The 20564-nt window shown below is 45.7% G+C and overlaps 1 long non-coding RNA gene across 1 annotated transcript in view; it reads left to right on the forward strand.

Annotated features, from left to right (window-relative positions):
- Positions 1-267: 267 nt before the first annotated feature.
- Positions 268-20564, forward strand: part of LOC110331370 — a 28654-nt gene continuing 8357 nt past the window's right edge. Inside the window, exons 1-3 of the long non-coding RNA XR_003845141.1 lie at positions 268-658; positions 2025-2188; positions 10185-10331. This is a non-coding gene — a long non-coding RNA (uncharacterized LOC110331370). The remainder of the gene's footprint in view (positions 659-2024; positions 2189-10184; positions 10332-20564) is intronic.

Genomic DNA, 20564 nt, shown 5'->3' on the forward strand with positions numbered 1-20564 from the left:
CCATCTCCTCCTCCTCCTCCCCCTCCTCCCCGCGCACGTGGGGCGGAGTTCTAGAACGTCGTGTAACCAATGCGGTGACGTCACGCACCCCGTTCGGTCCCCCCCCCCCGCCTGTCCGCGCGCGCACACTCTCGGCCCCCCGCGGCAGCGGGACCCATCAGGGGCGGCGCGCGAGCCCCGCGACTCGGGAGGGGGGGGCCCACGCCAACCCGGCGGGGAGACGGGAAGCGCACCCCGAGTCGGCTCAGATCACATGGGCTGGGTGTGGGGGAGGGGGAGGCGCGGGGAACTCGGCCCCGGCTGTTCTCCCGGCCGGGAGGCAACAGCGCCCCGGGACCCCCCTAGTTCGCACTACCCATTCAAGTTCTCGGGGCCCTGCGCCCGATTCGGAGGTGGCGCCCGCCGCCCGCCCTGCCTCTGTGCCCCCGTTTCCAGTCACCGCGCGGAAATTTAGGTCAAGGACGCCGGGAGCACACCCACACCCTGCGCTCCCAGGGCAGTCCTCGAGATCCTCGGGATCTCGGGAGCTTGCGGATGGAGGAGACCCTCCTGCACAAACATCAGCCACAAGTTTTATTTTCCCTTCGCGCGGCAAGTTCTCTGGCTCCCGCTCCACACTGGCACGTCCTGCACGGCTCCCCGCCCTTCCCCGGCAGAGGTACGGAGCCGTGCCCGCGAAGGTTATTTCGGAACTTTGAGAAACTGACGCGATAGATAGCAGGGGCGAGGAAGCAACCAGACAAGGCTTGCGCCTTACTCAGACCGCGATTTGAAAATATAATAAAGTGGGGCTTTTAGAGGTCAAGGTCAAATGATTGGGGTTCAAAGCAAATGTTCATGGAGATTGTGTAGCAGTTTGGGAGTATCACGAGGGTGGCTAGGTGCTTATTTCAGAAAATCCCATGATCATTCATCCGTTATCTAATTTATTTATGTTTAAAGTTACTAGGGCTTCCTCTGTATAGAGTGTAAGCGCCAAGAGTGAAATAAACTGGCTCTCTATCTCCCAAGACCTGAGGTAGGGCTTTGAGATAACAAAGCACCTTACCCCTAGTTTTTGGAACTATAAGATGCCTCACAGATTCTGACACTTAGTAGGTGTTTAGTAAAAGTTTCCTTTCTCCCCTGGCAAAGTGTAAACGCCAAAAGATTGGTGACTGTAGCTTCCCGGAGGAATAGCACACTTCTTATTCCAGGCTGGCCAGATTCAGGCTGTATTCAATTTATGGAGTATTTAAAACAGTACGGATACAATTATCCTTATTGTTTTAAATTATTACAATAAACCAAGTTAATATGACATGAGGGGCAACATAAAGTTGTGGTTCATCAAATACCAGATTAATGTTAAGCATGCATTGATGCCCAATTAACACTTTCCCATTAATTTTCATAGAATTAGGAGACAATGGAATTCACTCATCACCAAAACTGTGCCGTGTCCATTGTGGCTTTTGGAGACATTTGGAAAATCTTGAGTGGTCAGACTGTCAATCTTCTCTGTCCCCTAAACTGAGATAATGCCTCTCTGACAGCATCGATGGGCGGAGCATTTGTAGTGAACAATGTAACAATGTCAAAGTCCCTCTTTAAAATTGCGAACTTACATGGGCTGTGTTTATTATGAATTGTGAATATGATTTTTAGAAGGCACTTCATAAGACTTCAGACCACAAACCCTGCTGTTTCCCAACACTCCAAACAAGCTGATTTTTGAATCATCTGGGTCCCCATGTGTTAAAGAGCTGCATGTTTTTATGATGGTAATTGTTTTTTTGCGATTATTCTCAATCACAAAGTACAGGCAACACAGCTAATTGGATTATATTTTGGATTTTTACCGCAGAACCACAGACCATCAGAGTTAGAAAGGCCTTTCTTTACCCAGCTCCTTCCTTGAATATAGGAGTCCCAAAGGTGCCAGGCTGTCAAGCCACCTTCCCACCCCAACCAGTTAATACCTAAGAGGGGCTCTGGCCATGGTCCAGTGCCCTTTGACTCTGTAGTGTGCTGTTCCTCACTAGGCAGAAGTCAGTGGCTACCTTCCTGATATCGACTTGAACAGACTCTTAAGTGGTGAGCCGAGAGGAGACCTGATGGGCCGGGGCCCCAAGCTCTGCAGTGTCCAAGCCAGAGACTGATAAAGGACTAAAGGAGAAAGCTACGTCTCTCCACTGTTTTTACTAAGGTTGGTATTGTTGGAGTTGGAGTCTTGCAATGCAAGAACCCAGACAGGCCTTGAACTGGAGAGATCATCCTGACAATGGCCACCCCACCCCACCACCGCCAAGTTTTATTTTCCCTTCTCAGATTATGTTGTTTTGTCGAGATGGTGTCTCATGCGGCCCAGGCTGATGGCAAACTCCATAGATTTCGGAGGATGGCCTTGAACTTCTGATATTCTTGCCTCTGCTGTTGCGATTGTAGCTTTGTGCCACCACCGTGCCAGGTGTGCAGTGCTGGAGATCAAACCCAAGGCTCTACACTTGCTAGAGGGAAGCTTCCACCAACCGAGCTACACACCCGGCCTTCAGGAGGTGTTTTTGCTTGTCCCATCGCACCGCCCCCAACACACCCCTAGGTGCCAACACTTTGCTACAGGCCTTCTTTCCCCGCTCCCTGATTCTGAGATTTGACCATTGTACAGATTGTAGGGTGACCATCAAGATAAGCGTGTGGGACTGTTTCATTGTCCAAAGCAAACACAAAAACCCCTCCCTCCTACCGCCCTTTGCACTAGGATTAGTAAGGGTTGGTGATTCAGTGTTTCTTCTCCAGCTCACTCGCTCAGGGTACCAGTGGTGGTGCTGTGTAACATCACACTGCCTTGAGGACTCACCCCCACCCCCACCCTGTTCTGCCCTTGCCCACACTCTCCAGGGTTCTCGGGTCCCTGGGCACTGTTCCTTTTCAGTCTCTGGGTCCTCTCTGCGTCTCTACTTTTCCTTTAAACATTGGTGTGCTTCCTCAGCCTGATGCTCTCCTCCGACTACCCCCTCTCTGGATGACCTTCCTAGCAGGATGGGTTTAAATACCACCTACATGCTGATGCCGCTCCAGATCTCCTCCGGCCCTGACCTTGCCAGCGTTCCAGGCTCTACACAGTATCCTTTTCTCTACGCATCTCCACTTACCTTTCCTAGAGGTATTCCGGACGCAATACCACCAAAGCCACATACGTACTACTACTGTCCCCTACATTTGAACCTCTTTTTGGAATCTTCCTCAGTGAATAGCCTCAGCCAGCCTGGAGACAACATGGTTGAACTCTGCCCTTACCATGTGCAGCTCTGTAGCATCCACCTTGTAAATTCCGCTCAAATCTGTCTTTCTTCTTATTATTAGTTATTACTTAAATTTTAAAAGTTTTATTTCCGTGGTCTGTGTGTGCCTGTGTGATCATAGGACAGCTTTCAAAAGGCTGTTCTCTCTTTCTCCTAGATTGTAGAGGTTGAAATTTAGATGGTCAGGGTCAGGCTTCCTCAGCAAAAATGTATACCCAATGTAGCATCAAAGCCATCTCTCCTGCTACAGTATATCGGACCTCTTGCAGAAGCCCTGGGATTGTCTCCCACAGCTGCCCATGAGGACTCTTAGTCCCTTTATATGCCTGGGAAGCTTTCCCACACTTCTCTAACCAGGTCAGATGGCTCTTGATAGACACTTAACCCTACTGGAAGGTCCTCCGTGTACCTTACCTTGTGTGATCATTTGCTTTATCATCCGTCACTGCCAAGCCGCGAGCTCCCATTCTGTTTTGCTCTCCTTGTACCAGTACAGTACCTGCTAGTTCATGGCTGACAATAAATAATTCTGGTGGGGGACAGATTGATAAATGAGTGAATGTTGCTGTCCAGTTTCACCCTAGGATCTGTTTTGTGTAGTCGTGTGCAGAAGTCAAACTGGCTGCAGTTTCCTCCTAAGGTTGTCCCTTTATATTGGTCTCCTAACATAGTAAATGTTGCTTGCATTCTTCTTTCTTTTTCTTTTCTTTTCTTTTTTTCCACTCCCACTTTCTGGAACAGTATGTTAAAGACTGGAATTAGGCCTGGCCTGATGATACACACCAGCAATTGGGAGGCAGAGGCAGGAGGGTCACTGTAAGTTCAGGGTTAGTCTTGTCTGCCTAGTAAGTCCCAGAGCAGACAAGAATACATAATAAAACCCTGTCTCAAACAAACAACAACAATGAGATGCTTTTTTATTCTTAAATGTTTTCTAGAATGTTCTGGGAAACTTCTAGTCTGGGATAGCCATTTCATAGGTTGGTTGTAAGTACAGACTCCATTTCCTTATAATCCATCCCATCAGGGTTCTATTTCTATATTTTCCAAAGAAATTATCCGTTCCATCTTCCTTGTTTGTTTATTTGGCTGGTTGGTTTGATTTGATTTTTTTGGTCATTTGATTAGTTGGTTGGTTTTGGTGTTTTGAGACAGGGTTTCTCTGTATAGCTGTGATATCTGTCTTGGAGCTCGCTCTGTAGAACAAGCTGGCCTCAAACTCAGAAATCCTCCTGCCTCTGCCTCACCACCACCATCACCGCTACCAGTGCAGGGAGCAGAGGTGTGCACCACCACACCCTGCTGTCACCTAGGTTTTCAAATGTACGAACAACATGCAGTTGACAGTTCTCTTGTAAGAAACTTAAACTCCATTGTGCCTATCTACAATGCCTACCTGCTTCGTTCCAAATATTATTTCACACATATCTTCCCTTATATCTTCCCAACGTATCCATCCCTTATATGGATAAGTTGAGCCAGAAGTCTGTGTCGTTTTGTAGGGAGGTCTAAGGGAGGCAGGGGTTGTTCTTTGTTTTATTTGTAGAGCTGGGGATCAAACCTAGGGCCTGTGGATGCTCTCACGAGGTCTGTGAGGGGGAAGCGAAGCTGTTTTGTTGTTGTTTTGTTTTGTTTAAACTGCGTGTATATTATAAACAGTTGTAAACTGCCTCGTGTGTGCTAGGAACCAAACCCAGGCTCCTCTATAAGAGCAGCATTTGTTTTCGAAGGGCAGCATTTGCTGCCCTCTCTCCAGCCCCTGTCTGTGATTTTAAAAACGGAGTTTATGTTCTATGTGTGTTTTCAAAAGATCGTGTTTTGGGTTTTGGTTAGGTTTTTGTAACACATTTTTTTTCTTTTTTATTCTGTTTGTTCCTATTTATCTTATTTTCTTACTATTTAAGAATAAGAATATTATGTTGCTTTTTTAAGTGTCTCACTATGTTGGCCTCCCTGGTGCTAAGATTATATGTGTAACTCCTAAACATTATTGCATTCTTTTAGTTCTCTAATGTAGCCTGTTACTTTTTCCCCCTTTCTCCCCGCCCCCCAAGACTGAACACAAAGCCTCATGAATACTTGGCAAATTCTTTACCACTGTGCTACATTCCCAGCCTCTGGTGGCTCTTTCTTAGTTTCTTGATGGTTTTTTTCCATCTTATTTTGATTTGGTTTAGTTAGGTTTGGTTTTTCTGAGACAAGGTCTCTTGGAAGGAGCCCATCTTGGCCTTGAACTGCCCCTGCCTCTTAAGTACTAGAATTATAGGTATATGCTACTACAATGTACAACCTAGCTAATTCATTTTAGACTTTTGTTTTCTGATTTATAAGGTTACAGACTTTTTTCTAGGTACCACTCAAACTGCATTCCCCAAGATATATAGGCTTTTTTTTTTTTCAAGACAGATTTTCTCTGTTTTTTCTCTGTGTAGCCTTGGATGTCCTGGGACTTGCTCTGTAGATGAGGCTTCCACAAACTCACAGAGATCCACCTGCCTCTCTGCCTCCCGAGTGCTAGGAGTAAGGGTGTGTAGCACCACTGTCCAGTGATGTATAGGCTTTTAAATGATTATCTGGTTAATAAAAATTAGAATTTCTATGAGTGAAAAGTATCTGAAAACTTTTTTTAAAGATTTATTTATTATTATACATAAGTACACTGTAGCTGTCTTTAGACACACCAGAAGAGGCGTCAGATCTCATTACATGTGGTTGTGAGCCACCATGTGGTTGCCGGAATTTGAACTCACGACCTTTGGAAGAGCAGTCAGTGCTCCTACCTGCTGAGCCATTTCACCAGCCCTTGAAAACTGTTGTTATTAATGTTTAACCAGACAGGATTTCTCTGTGTAGTCCTGGTTGTCCTGGAACTCACTCTGTAGACCAGGCTGGCCTCGAACTCAGAAATCCACCTGCCTCTGCCTCCCGAGTGCTGGGATTAAAGGCATGCACCACCACGCCCAGCTCTGAATTAGAATTTTTTAAAAGGGCAGTTTCTACATGCATCAGAAACTTTGTGACTTACTGTAGCTTGCTTTGATACATAATCAGTATTTTATAAATATTTTGTATATTTTTGGAAAGAATGTATATTACTCATTGCTAAGTAATTTTCTAGATGGTTCCCATCAGATCAAACTTGCTATTTGCATTAAGATTTGCTAGAACCTTACTAGTATTTTGTTTACTTAATATATCACCTTTTAAAAGAGTACATTAAATTTTCTCTCTGATTGAAGTCTGGCAAGATGGGTCAGTAAGGAAAGGCCTTGCCGCTAACCCTGAGGACCCAAGTTCAATCTCCAGGACCCAAATAGAGGAAAAAAGACTCCTGAAAGTTGTCCTTTGACCCCCACACATGTACTGTGATACTCCCCATGTGCGAACATACATGAAACAAATATACGAAATAAATCATTTTAAAGCTTTAAATACTGTATGTACCCATACTTATGCTAATTTCTCATAAGTCTCTCAAAGTTTGCTGTCTCTCTTTTAAATGTATGTTGCCAGAGACAGCAAAAAGAAGTGTTAAAGCCGGGCGTGGTGGTGCACGCCTTTAATCCCAGCACTTGGGAGGCAGAGGCAGGCAATTCTGAGTTCGAGGTCAGCTGGGTCTACAGAGTGAGTTCCAGGTCAGCCAGGACTACACAGAGAAACCCTGTCTTGAAAAACCAAAAAAAAAAAAAAAAAAAAAGTGTTAAAATTTCCTCAGTGTACCTATGCACTTTTCTGATTTTTCTGTGTCTTTCTTCCTTTTACTTTTTGCTTTGTGTGTTTTTTAAAAAAAAGACTTATTTATTTTATATATGTGAGTAGCTGTCTTCAGACACACCAGAAGAGGGCATCGGATCCTATTATGGATGGTAGTGAGCCATCCCATGGTTGCTGAGAATTGAACTCAGGACCTCTAGAAGAGCAGTCCGTGCTCTTAATCACTGAGCCATCTCTCCGGCCCCATGTGTCTGTGTGTATGTGTAGGCATGGTTGTACACATGCTAGGTGAGGCCAGAGAGCATGTCAGGAAATTGTACTCAACCCTGCTTGGGTGCTGGGAACTAATTTGGGTTCTTAACCCAGAGCCAGCCAGCCAGCCTTCCTTCCATCTGTGCTGGGATTACAGATGTGTACCACCATGCCCAGAGTATGCTGTGCTAGGGATAAACCCGAGGATTTTGTGTATGATAGCCAAGCATTTTACCAAGCAGGCATGTGGCTTATTTTAAATCTACCCAGTTTTTAGTTTTACAATTTTTAAAAATAGAGTTCAAGTTTTCGTTTTATGGGTAGGAGTGTTTTGCCTGCGTGTGTATATTTGTACCATGTGCATGACTGGTACTCACAGAGTCAGAAGAGGGGATTGGGCCCCCCTAGAACTGGAGTTATACATGTTGTGTACCCACCAAGTCAGCATTGGGAACCCAACCCCAATCTTCTGTAAGAGCAGCAAGTGCTCTTAACCATCTCTGAGCCATCTCTGCAGCCTCTGGTGTTTTTACTGAAGCTAGTTAAGTGTTAGAATGATTTGTTACACAGCCCAGATAACTAATACAAAGAGCCTTCAAGATGTGCTTTCCATAGCTGCTTAGTACATAGGTTTGCAACAGGATTCATATGCTAACATTTGTAGAATGCCTTAGTTGGACCCTGAGCAAATGAACTACAGATTGGCTACAGAACAGCAATTGCGTATTATTAATGTCGTCAGATTGCAACACATTTCACGTTCAATTAACTGAAATGCTCTTTCAGGAGCGTGGCTTGGCTCGTCTTCTCATCCCTACTGCATACTTAGAAAAGGTCACTGTCAAGATGGAAAAGTATATATGTGATTTAAATGTCTTGACTCAGTTGCTAACAACCGCGAGCGTGTTTTCAAATTGGAAAAGCAAGATGAATTTCGACTTGCTCTTTTTCCCACAATGCTCTGGCTTTCTGGTATTGCATTTCTCTGCCATGCTGGGCGCCTGGCTTATTAAAGAGTCTGTTCATTTATCCGCCTCCCGGAGTCTCACAAGCCTTACTTTTCAAAACAGACATGCCAGACTTTGCATCCAAAATAAAAGTGAGTTGTATTTTTACTAGAAACCATTTAGTGAAAATGTGTTTTTATTCATGAAAATTTCACCAAGTATAAATTCTCTGTCAAAAAGTAATGGGTCCTTTGTATTTTCCTTAAGTAAATAAGTAGTTTCTTGCCTCGGGAATCATGACTACTGAGGCCACTCTTGAATTCAGGGATGGTCTGTGTTCCTCTAATAAAAAGTAAGAATGTCTATCCAGATCCTAAGTCAGCCCTTGCTCTGACACCATGTAATAAGGCAAAGTCACTGGAGGTAGGAAGTAACTGGCAAGAAAAAAGACCAAAAAGATGGATGTGAGATAAAGCAAAACTTTGGTTTGTTTTGTTTTCCGAGACAGGGTTTCTCTGTGTAGCCTTGGCTGTCCTGGAACTTATTCTGTAGACCAGGCTGGTCTCGAACTCAGAAATCTGCCTGCCTCTGCTTCTCAAGTGCTGGGATTAAAGGAGTGCACCACCACTGCCTGGCTGAGATAAAGCAAAATTCATGTTTTTCAAACACCCTTTCTGATCTGACACCTTTATTTATAATTATTTTCTTCTAACATTGTCTGATATGTTTAGATATGCAAATGCCTATTTTAATTTCAATGAGAGAGAAAATGTTTTGTTTTTTTTTCCCTAACTGGGGAAGAGAATACAAAAGCTTTTCTGGAGGGTAAAAAAGAACACCTAAAATATATTTATCTAATATATTTGGTTTTTTCTATTTTTCATTTTCTTTTCCATGTTCTCATTGGTCAGAGTTGGAAATCTGGTGTCTGGCTGAAGAGTTGTGTTTCTTTTTGCCTCTTATGACTGACTCTCCTTTCTCACCTCTAGTTCAAAATGACTGCATGCAGCCAAGGTGTGCCAGCCTGGCTTCTCATGAATCAGGATTTATGGAATGAGCATAGGAGAGGGGTGACCTTCAGAGGTAGTGGGGGCAGGCCTCGGAAAACATCACCTTTAGGAGTTTTAAGAGGTGGCCAGGGAGTTTGACTTTGGTCCCCTTCAGCTTCAGCAGGAGACTGGCTTCCAGGGCACGGTAGGTATGAGACCTAAACCGGAAGTTTCTGTTCTTATAAAGAAAAGAACAGAACAGAACAGAACAGAACAGAAAAGAAAAGAAAAGAAAAGAAAAGAAAAGAAAAGAAAAGAAAAGAAAAGACAAGACCAGACCCTAGGGCTGCTCTCCTGTGGCCGTTAAACTGTTTAACTGCTGCCTGCCTTTCTGTCATCGCTACGCTATTCTTATACAGGGAGGTAAATATTTTATTAAACATGTTCGTGCTCGGCAGTTAGGAAGCCCTCTGCTGCCTAGGCCTGGCTGTCGCCCAGCGTTGCCAGGGAGGGGGACAAGGGTGGGCTCAAGAACTTCAAGAGGAACTGCCCAAGCTCACCGTTCTGTCCAGTACTTAACACCTGGAAACCATTTTCCCCTCTGGCCTCTCAGACTTAATCTTCCATCTCTTCTTTTTTAATCAGCCACCAACTTCGTCTTGATGAAAGGGGCCGGGCTCCCAGAAGAAAATAGCTTTGCCTTTCAACTCCACCTGGAAACGGTTGACATGGCGCTACCTAGCCTTGGAGCTTCCCCCATCTCTGCCAAGGCTGGCCCCTGCCAATCTAATCTAAATATTACAGCTGGAAGTACAGGGTCTCCCCCACCCCCGACCCTTTCTCCCACACTCTGTACGCTGTACCTTGGGACCTTTCAACATTCTCTCTAGTCATTCTGAGCACCTGCACCCTGCCCATCCACTAAGGCAACAGGCTCAGACCCACAGCTACACATTAGTTTTTTAAAAAAACTTTTGTTCCCTCTTTACACAATACAGGAGGTGGTCACAGCAGCTGAACACAGCCCGGCAACAGTGTTAACTCCACTATGTTTGTATCTCGGGAAGGCCGGTCCAACAAAATCTCTGCAGATCTTTGAGAAATTGCCACTTTGTAGAAGAAACGTGCACTTTGGAGGACTGTGGGTGAGTGTGTCCTCTACTGGTGATCAGAGGAAGCGCTTTGTACTGTAGGTTCCCTCTTCTGGTGGAGCAGGGGAAAAAAAAAAAAGACTGTCTCCTCCCTTTACAGACTCTCATTCCAGAGTTCAAGTTCCTGCTCCCAAATTCTGACATCAAAATCTCCCCAATTTAGGGGTTTCCTGGAGCTGATGCCAAGACCCACCACGATAGCCCATGCTGCAATTTCTACAATTAATACCAGTCAGCTAAAAAAAAAACAAAAAACAAAAACAAAAAACAAAAAACAAAAAAACCCTAAAAGGAAGGAAACTTCAAAAGTTGGAATGGAATCTGCTTAGGCAAACATGGTATTGACACTTACAGGAGGACAGAGGGGGAGAAAGGAGTGAGAAAGAAGAATTAGGTGTAACCAGAACAAAGGGTAGACTGTAGCATAAATTGCTTGCTGGGTAAGACACTCTTGCTAAAAATAAAGCTGCCCGGAGAGGACATCACAAAGATGTGCTATGTCCCTGGCAGGAGGAGCCAGAGGCCTTGTGAATCAACGCTACAGTTAGAACAATACCAAAACGGGACCATCATCAAAGGCTGGTTGTCATAAACATGACATGGATTTGAAGTGAACCAAAAAAATTAATAACATCACCATCCTCTTACTTTCAAGGGTGGGATGATGCTGGGGAATCCCTCACTAGAGACTGGCCCCATCTCTGGGTTCTAAGCAGGCTCTCGAGGTTCCCATCATCTGCTCTGCCAATGCCACGTGAGAAAGGAAGGCAGGACCTGGTTTTGTGTCTACTAGTGTAGGTCACAGATAATTGCAAGCATCAGGGGAAAAAAAATCAATTGCCCAAGTGGCTGATGGGAGGCCTGGCCTGACAGAAGGCATTCATTAGAAAGGCCCTTGTGTGAGTGGGGGGGGGGGGGGGGGGGGGAGGGGGGGGTGGGGAGGTTAGCCCATCATAGGCTTGATGTGAACTCACTGCACAGGGAGGCTGTGGAGAACATGAGTGCAGTCTTCAACTCTATTAATAGTACAGTCGAGTGTGCAAGAAGAGAGGCGGTAACTCCAGTCTGTGCCAGCAGGTCAGGCCACACGCAGTTTTATGCTCTGTCCTGCAGACTATGTTTTAAGACGGGCTGGCAAGTTTAAGTCTCTCCAGACAATCGTGAGGAGGATTGGACTTTAGTCTTTAGACAACCCCACGATAAGCCTCACAATCTTTTCACAACGGGCAATATCAGAATGGCTCTGTACCAAATCTGTGGCGCCTCAGGAGCCAGGACTCAGAACCATGCTTCTGGTATTTTGAGCTTGGGGGGGGGGGTGTCCTTAGCCGTATAAAGGGACGATAATTACCCGATCTGTCTTCAACATCATTTGGAGAATTGTCCGCTCATTGGAGCCAGTGTGTGTAGATCATCTATGGAGGAGTCTACTGGGTACAAGGCAGAGGGGACATGAAGACGAGTCATGCCATTTGTACTTGTCATTGAGGATCCTTAAGTCCAATAAGGACAGACAAGCCCACCAACAGAGACTTTGCATCCAGTGTGACAGACAAGGAGGGGCATGTGTGATAGTTTGAACTGTGATGCAATTAAGGTCTTAAAAGAGTGATAGAGAAAACCAGAGCTCTCGTGGCATAGGCATTTTGCAAATACAGGGAGAAAAGGAGCCGCTGGGTGTGAGAGAGGAGAACCCAGGGATGGAAAAACATTAGAGCCACAGGCTGGGAAGACGGCTCAGTGATTGAGTGCTTTGCTGCACAAGCATGAGAACCTTAGTTTGAATCCCCAGCATGTGTGTAAGAGGTTGTCATGACTACATGAACTCTCTGGGGGAGTGGAAATGGGAGGATTTTTGGAGTTGGTTGGCTGTCAGCTGTCAGCCTAGCTCCAAGCTCAATGTGAGACCCAGTGTCATGGGAGTAAGAGAATTGGGACAGAGTGGGACACCTGATGTCCTCCCGTATATTCATACAGGCAAACACCACACATAACAGATAGGGAGGAGGAGAGGGAGAAGAGGGAGAGAGAGATTAGAACCAGGAAATTCAAGGTTACAAAAGACAATAGAAGCAGCTACCAGTGTTAGATGTTATCAGGAAGATGGGGTGTGATGGGGGATGCCAAGGCTGGAACCATGACTCGGTGGTTAAGTCGACTTGCTGCTCTTACAGAGAACCTGGGTTCAGTTCCCAGCACTCACATCAGGTCGCTCACAACTGCCTGTAATTCCAGTTCCAGGGATCTGATGCCTTCTTCTGGCCTACACAGACATTTACACACACGTGATCATGATGCACATGTATACCACACTCAGACACACACACACACACAATACAAAATAAACCTTTAAAAAGAAAAATGAGGTCGTTGAGGTGAAGGGCGAAACACTGCTAATCCATTCACTGGAGGGAGGGTGTCCTAGTACGGGCGACTGGTGTGATAAAATGTAATAACCAGAGCAACTTGGGGAGGGAAAGCTTACACTTGGAGGTGGCAGTCCATCACTGAGGGAAATCAGGACAGGAACTCAAGCAGGACAGGAACCTAGAGGAGGGAGAAGATGCAGAAGGCATGGAGGAGTGATGCTTACTGGCTTGCTCCTCATGGCTTATTCAGCCTGCTTTCTTACAGACCCCGAGACCACCAACCTAGGGATGACACCGCCCGCGATGGGCTGGACCCTCCCCCATCAATCACTTGTCAAGGAAATGCTCTACTGGCTTACATACACCCCAATCTTATGGAGTCATTTTCTTAACTGGGGTTCCCTTCTCTAAAAGTACTCTAGCTTGTGTGAAGCCAGCACATAGAGGTTGGAAATTTCATCCACAGTGGTCAAGATTTTTCATAAAGATAGCACTGGACAAATACTGCATGTCTATAATGCTGCCGTTGTGATAGCTAAGGCAGGAGGAGCCTGGGCTCAAGGCTTAGGGTGTAGCTCAGTGGTAGAGCATTACTCGGCATCCACAGGCCCTGGGTTCAATCCATAGCACCACAAACAAAACAAAACCTTTCAGAAAACGAATGAAAGCAGGACCGATTTCATTTAGAAAGTTTGTGGACGTGTTGATGATTGAGACTGATTGATTGATTGATTGACTGATTAATTTTTCAAGACAAGGTTTCCTGGCCTTCCTTGAACTTGTTTTGTAGACCAGACTGGCCCTCAAACTCAAAGATCCACCTGTCTCTGCCTCCCAAGTGCTGGGATTAAAGATGTGTACCCGGAAGAATGCCCAGCCTGGAAGAATGCATTTATCAGGTACCTATCACACACCCAGAATGTTACTACACATTCTGAAAGTTCAAGCCACTAACAATTCTGTTGGACCCCACTTCAATATTAGTGATAAGCCTAGCACCTGAGAAACCATGGTGGGACTTGTGCAAATGAGAGGGGCAGGCAGAGTGGGTCACACAGAAGGGGCAGGGAAAAAAGGATGCCATCTCTGTGATGCGGGTATGGAGACCTGCTGGCCTCCACCTTGCTCATGGGCGGTTCCCTCTCCCAGGAGTCTCTTTCCAGCACATTTCTGTCGTCACATCCCTGGTGTTTGCTCCCATTTTGTTATTGACAGTGGGATTAATATTGCTCTTTACCCTGCTCACATCCCAGAGTCAACACGCACTGTTTTTTTTGTTGTTGTTGTTTTTTCATCAGTGGCCTTGTGTCTGGTTGATTAGTTATTCATGTATAGTGTAAGAAGGGCTATGATACAGAGAAATGGTTGTGGAGAAGACAGCCGTGCCAGCTCTGAGCTTGACTTTCTTTCTTTCTTTCTTTCTTTCTTTCTTTCTTTCTTTCTTTCTTTCTTTCTTTCTTCCTTCCTTCCTTCCTTCCTTCCTTCCTTCCTTCTTTCTTTTCTTTCTTTCTTTCTTCTTTCTTTCTTTCTTTCTTTCTTTCTTTCTTTCTTTCCTAGATAGTTCCTTTATTTACATTTCAAATGTTATCCCTTTTCCTGGTTTCCCCTCCAAAAACTCCCTATCCCCTCCCCCTTCCCCCTGCTCACCAAACCACCCACTCCCACTTCCTGGCCCTGGCATTCCCCTACATTGGGGCATAGAGCCTTCACAGGACCAAGGATCTCTCCTCCCATTGATGACAGACTAGGCCATCCTCTGGTACATATGCAGCTGGAGACATGAGTCTCTCCATGTGTACTCTTTGGTTGGTGGTTTAGTCCCAGGGAGCTCTGGGGTTACTGGTTGGTTCATATTGTTGTTCCTCCTACGGGACTGCAAACCCCTTCAGCTCCTTCGGTCCTTTCTCTAGCTCCTCTACTGGGGACCCTGTGCTCAATCCAATGATTGGCTGAGAGCATGTACCTCTGTATTTGTCAGGCACTGGCAGAGCCTCTCAAGAGACAGCTATATCAGGCTCCTGTCAGGAAGCACTTGTTGGCATCCGCAATAGTGTCTGGGTTTGTAACTGTATATGGGATGGATCCCCAAGTGGGGCAGTCTCTGGATGGCCTTTCCTTCAGTCTCTGCTCCGAACTTTGTTTCTGTAATTCCTTCCATGGGTATTTTGTTCCCCCTTTCAAGGAGGACCAAAGTATCCGCACTTTGGTCTTCCTTCTTGAGCTTCATGTGGTCTGTGAATTGTATCTTGGGTATGTTGAACTTCTGGGTTAATATCCACTTATCAGTGAGTGCGTTCCCTGTGTGCTCTTTTATGATTGGGTTACCTCTCTCAGGATGATACATTCTAGTTCCATCCATTTGCCTAAGAATTTCATGAATTCATTGTTTCTAGTAGCTGAGTAGTACCCCTCTCTCCTTGCTCATCTTTTCGGGGACATGAGTGCATAGGCAGGTAAGTAAAGGCATGCAGATTACTTGTGTAGATGGTTAAAACTTTCCGTTAACCAAATTAGTGACTGGAGCCAACTGGAAGGAATTAAAAACAAACAACCCTAGCTGGTACTGTCTCTTAGAGTCCTCGCTGAGACCCTCATCAGCTTCTGGATGTGACCAGCCCTGTCTTGAACCTAAACATCCCACATGAGCCAATGTCTTACTGTTACCTTTTGGGCACGGAACTGAAGAGTAAACCCGGGGCCTTGTGAATGCAAGTTAAGCACTCTGCCCCTCAGCTGTTAGCTCCAGCTCCCAGTGTAGCCCGTATATCTTTTGTGTGCCGGTTTCTTTCATAGGTTGGGGTTTCACAGAGGTCCACGCATGGGTTCACTCTTCCCCGTATCACCTGACCCATCATGGTAGGCAGAGCGGACGTCATGGGATATCTCAGGAGCACATAGCCCCGGTCGATTCGCACTGCATAGGACCCCCTTGGCTGTGACTTGAGGGCCTTATGTGACCTCAGTCAGCTTTTCCTGTGCCACCTGACTGATCTTTCCTCCAAAAGGAGAATTCTGATGCACGTGCGCTACCTGGAACGTTCTAGAACGTGGCAGGAGCTCTGCAGGTATTTATTGAACGAATGAGACTTAGATGGCCTTAATGCTCTTCCAAAGGGCAGCTTTATTTTCAGAAAAGCCAACATTAAAATATCATCCGAGAGAAGGGATATATTCAAGAGATGATTGCTAAAATGACAAGGTGAGTTGACACAGGAAGTGTGTTTCCGGTCTTTAGCAACTGTCTGTAAAATCCAGGGGAAGAGAAGTTTAACCCCCAAACCGAAAATATGTCCCACCTCACTTCAGATCATTTCCTATCACGTTATCCTGATTTTTTTTTCCTCCTTCTTCTCACTTCTCGAGATGTGCAATTATGGTGTTGATTCATGTTCCCTCCCTCACTGGCCGCTTCTCACTTCCATTCACAAGCAGAGTATCGACCTTGCCGGCCCTGTTCTCTATACACACCTAGGACAAAGATTGTTCAGAATGCATTAGCTCAAAAAGTGGATTTTAAGTGCTTGGAAATAGCCAAGATGAGCGCGAGGCTCGATAAACGGTGCAGGCATGCGCTTGTTCACAAAACCTCAGGCTGCCGAGCACTTTGGAGCGAAGTCATGGAGAGTGGATGGCGCCTCACCCAAGGATATCACAGACTAGACAGATACATGGCCCTCGGGCCATGCAGAATGTTAGGATCTGTTGCAAAGATGAACCTTCAGAATGTGTCAAGATGTCTCAGGTAGGGACGGACATCTTGGCCGGAGGGTGGCGATGTACCGGCTGTTGTATTTGCTCCTAGGCCTGCAGGGAAGGCTAGCCCTGACTTTACCCAGTGATCACTCACTCTGGGAAACCACTGTGCTAGGTGCTGTGGTGGAGAGGTGAAAGGCGTGCCACTTCTTCCTGAAGCTGAAGACCACCACGGGTGGACCAGGTGACAGCAATGACGGCTCCCAGACAGGATGAAGAGGGTGGATGGCAGGGAACAGGGAACAAGGAGCCCAAAGTCATATACACAAGTTATATATACACAGGGAAGGTGAAGGGCCATGTTAGCGGTGAGAGCAAGGAGGGCCTTGCAGAGGTAGGTAGACAAGAGCAGATGAAGGTCCCCAAGAGAGCTCCATCAGAACAGAGGCAGGGAGCGTGTAAGATGGGTACAAGAGCAGTGATGTATTACTGAAAGTTCCAGACCCGCTCCTCAGAATCCATCTTTAAAGCCATCAGCTCGAGTCATGGACCGAGACCAAAATCAAGACGGTTCTGGAAGTGAAGGCCTGGAGGGCAAGTTGAGAGCTTGGCTAGAAGCAGGGTGCAGAGGAGGCAGGGAAAACCACAGTGGTCCCAAAGTGATGGAGGAGGAAGGAATCCAGTGCCTTTAGGAACTGGGCAAAAGAAGAGACACACACTGGTTGGTATGTGTGAGAGGAGGAGGAGGTACTTAATGAGGCAAAACAGGAAGTCCCCTTTGTTTCTCGCAGGAGATAAGAGTATGTGTCAATTGACCAACCTAAAGATGCTTAGAAGCCAGGTGAAGCATTCTTAAGGATACATCAGTATGGGTCTGAGCCGACAGGGTGGAAAGAGCAACCTTTGGCATGGCTAGAGATATAAAAAGCAACCCCTTCTTTTCTCTGAGAGTGGGATGGACTTTTGTTTGTTTGATTGATTGATTGTTTTTCTGTTACATTGGACATCAGAATTCCAGGCTCCCTGCCTTTGGGCTCCATTCTTTACAATGCCTCTCATTCCCATAAGCTGTCAGGCTTGGGGCCTCAGATGGGGGTGGGGTGGGGTGTGTGTGCTGAAGTCTTGTCTTCAGTACCTCGGAGGCATTCAGACTTGGCCCGAGGGATGCTCGCACCCCAGGTTTGCTGTGCATGGCTTCTTCTGAGATGCCCCAGCTTCCTTAATTATTAGTGTGCCCTTAAGTCCTTTCTTATCTATCATCTATCTATCTATCTATCTATCTATCTATTATCTATCTATCCATCCATCTTCCATCTTTTATGTGTGCATGCAGTATCATCTATGTATATATGCATGTATCTTTCAGGTATGTATGTATGTATATATGTATGTATGTATGTATGTATGTCTGTATGAATGTATGTATGCAACTATCTATCCATCCCGCTGGTTCTGGTGCTCTGAAGAACAATGGCGAACACAGTTCTAGAGCCAGGCAGGGTGGTTTACTTTTATGATCTCAGTGTGCAGCAGGCTGTAGCAAGAGGGTCATAAGTTCAAAGCCAGCCCTATTTAAATATTTCCTAGCCCCTCCCTGGTGAGGCTCAGTGGTTAAGAGTACTTTCTGTTCTTGAGGAGGACTGAAGGTCACTTCCCAGGACCCATGTAGGGTGGCTCACAGTTGTCTTTAACTACAGCTATGAAGGCCTTAATGCCCTCTTCCGGACTGCATGGGCACCTACAGTCTCTCACACACATATACACATAACTAAAAGACAGAAATAGCTGGACATGGTGGCCCATGTCTTTTTCCCCATTAATTTATTTATTCTCTTTACATCCTGATTGCGACTCCCTCCCCCCCTCTCCTATTGCTCCTCCCATATCCCCTCCCGCTTCTCCTCTGATAAGAGGGAGAGGCCCCCTCCTGTCTATCAACCCACCCTAGCACATCAAGTCACTGCAGGACTAGGCACACCCTCTCCCACTGAGGCCAGACAAGGCAGTCCAGTTAGAGGAACAGGATGCACAGGCAGGCAACAAAGTCAGGAACAGCATCCGCTTCACCTGACGCCGTTCCAATTGTTGGGGGACTCACATGAAGACCAAACTGCACATCTGCTACATATGTGTGGGGGTAAGGGTGACACACGACTTTAATAACAGTACTTGGGAGGCAAAGGTAGATCTCTGTACATTTGAGGCCAGTCTAGTCCACACAGTGAGTTACAGGTCAGCCAGAGCCACATGGTGAGACTCTGCCTCAAAACAAACAAACAAACAAACAAATAATACAAAAATAAATCTAAACAAAATAAGACAAAAACAAAACTAAACATATACATTCCTAGTCATCATAATTGTCAGTGAATGTGCTGTACACAGATGTTCACAGCAACACCAACACAGAAGCTGAACAGCAGAGGCTGCCCAGTTGCCCATCAGCACATGAATGGATAAACAAAGGCATATCTGTAGTATATGCATACCGATGTGTAATACCGTTCCTGCATAAAGAGATGAAGAAATGATGCACGCAGCAATGTAGTTGGCTTGTGGACATTGTGCTAAGTGAAAAAGCCAAAGGGTAACGGTGCATGATTCTACCTGTGGGAGGAGGTACCCAGAAGGATCGAATTCATCATGACAGACGCTAGAATGGCGGTTGTTGAGGGTTTGGGGGAGAGTGGGGTGGGGCAGGGCAGTTGTTTTTTAATGGATGCCAAAACCCACTCAGTTTAATATAATAGGGTGGAAACCACACCAGCCTGAGCACCATAGGTGTTGATACCTGCAGCATGCTTAGAACAATGTTGGCACATTGTAAAGAACTTGGAAGGATGACATCAGCACCCCAAGGTGCTGATCATCATTATCTCCCACCATCAAAAGGAAGGACAGTTTATAAGCTGATGTGACAAAAGTGTGGAGAGACATTAGTGAGGAAGGGGCAAAATATACAGCAGTATGAACAACATGCTGGTGTTAGTTTTAAGAAAGAGGATAGTCAAAATAATAGTAATAATAATAATAATATATACTAGGGCTGAAGAAATGGCTCAGAGATTGAGAGCACTGTCTGCTTTTCCAGAGGTCCTGAGTTCAAGTGCCAGCAAGCACGTGGTGGCTCACCACCATCAATAATGAGATCTGGTGCCCTATTCTGGCCTGCAGGCATACATGCAGTCAGAACACTGTATACATAGTAAATGAATAAACAAATAAATAAATCTAAAAAGATACACTATATAGAGACAAATGATAGACTCATATAGCTACATATGTAACTAAATGTATCTGCAAGTGTGCCATCCCATGTGCCCATGTACTAACCATCCATGGTCAGATCAGTTTGCTGTGAAGTTCAGGGGACAGAATCTCATTGCATTCTGTGCCAATAGCAGCTCGGGAATGCAATACAAATGTCCCTGGGTGTTGCCCAATACAGAGGCTCGGCTGACTTAGCGCATGTGGCTAACATCCTTTTGGAGTATACAGCAAATGGAATAAAATCAGTTGCCTGTGGGCAAACAAGGTAGAGTGGCTTAGGAGTGGGGAGACCCCTCACAGTGAAGATTCAGTGTCCTCTCAACTTAGAACGATGCAAATGTGTAGTGGAACAAGAAGAGTTGGAAAGAGATGGATACACATATTTAAAGCTAATATATAAAAATAGCAGTGTGTGCCGAAAAGTGAGGGAAATACAGACAAGTGCTGAGAAGTATGGGAGCGAGAACTACAATTTCACACGATGCTTTCTTCATCCTGACCCCAACCCCCGGTCTCTGCTTTGCTCTGTGTGCCTGTTTTGAGTACTTTGAAGGTCTGGAGGGAAGGAGGCACAGGTGTGTCCAAGCTTTTGACATGTCTGTATGACATTGTCATCTACAAACTTCATGTTTAAGAACCATGAAATTGACTGGGTGGCGGTGGTGCATACCTTTAATCCTGGCATTTGGGAGACACAAGCAGACAGATCTCTGTGAGTTCGAGGCCAGCCTGGTTTACAGAGTGAGTTTCAAGACAGCCAGGGCTACACAGAGAAACACTATCTTGAAAAAAAAAAAAAAAAGGAAACTTGCAATTGAATTACCCAAAAAAGAAAGAAAAATCTCTCTCTCTCTCTCTCTCTCTCTCTCTCTCTCTCTCTCTCTCTCTCTCTCTC

This window comes from Mus pahari, chromosome 14 (genome assembly GCF_900095145.1).
Source record: "Mus pahari chromosome 14, PAHARI_EIJ_v1.1, whole genome shotgun sequence".
Taxonomy (NCBI): Eukaryota; Metazoa; Chordata; class Mammalia; order Rodentia; family Muridae; genus Mus; species Mus pahari.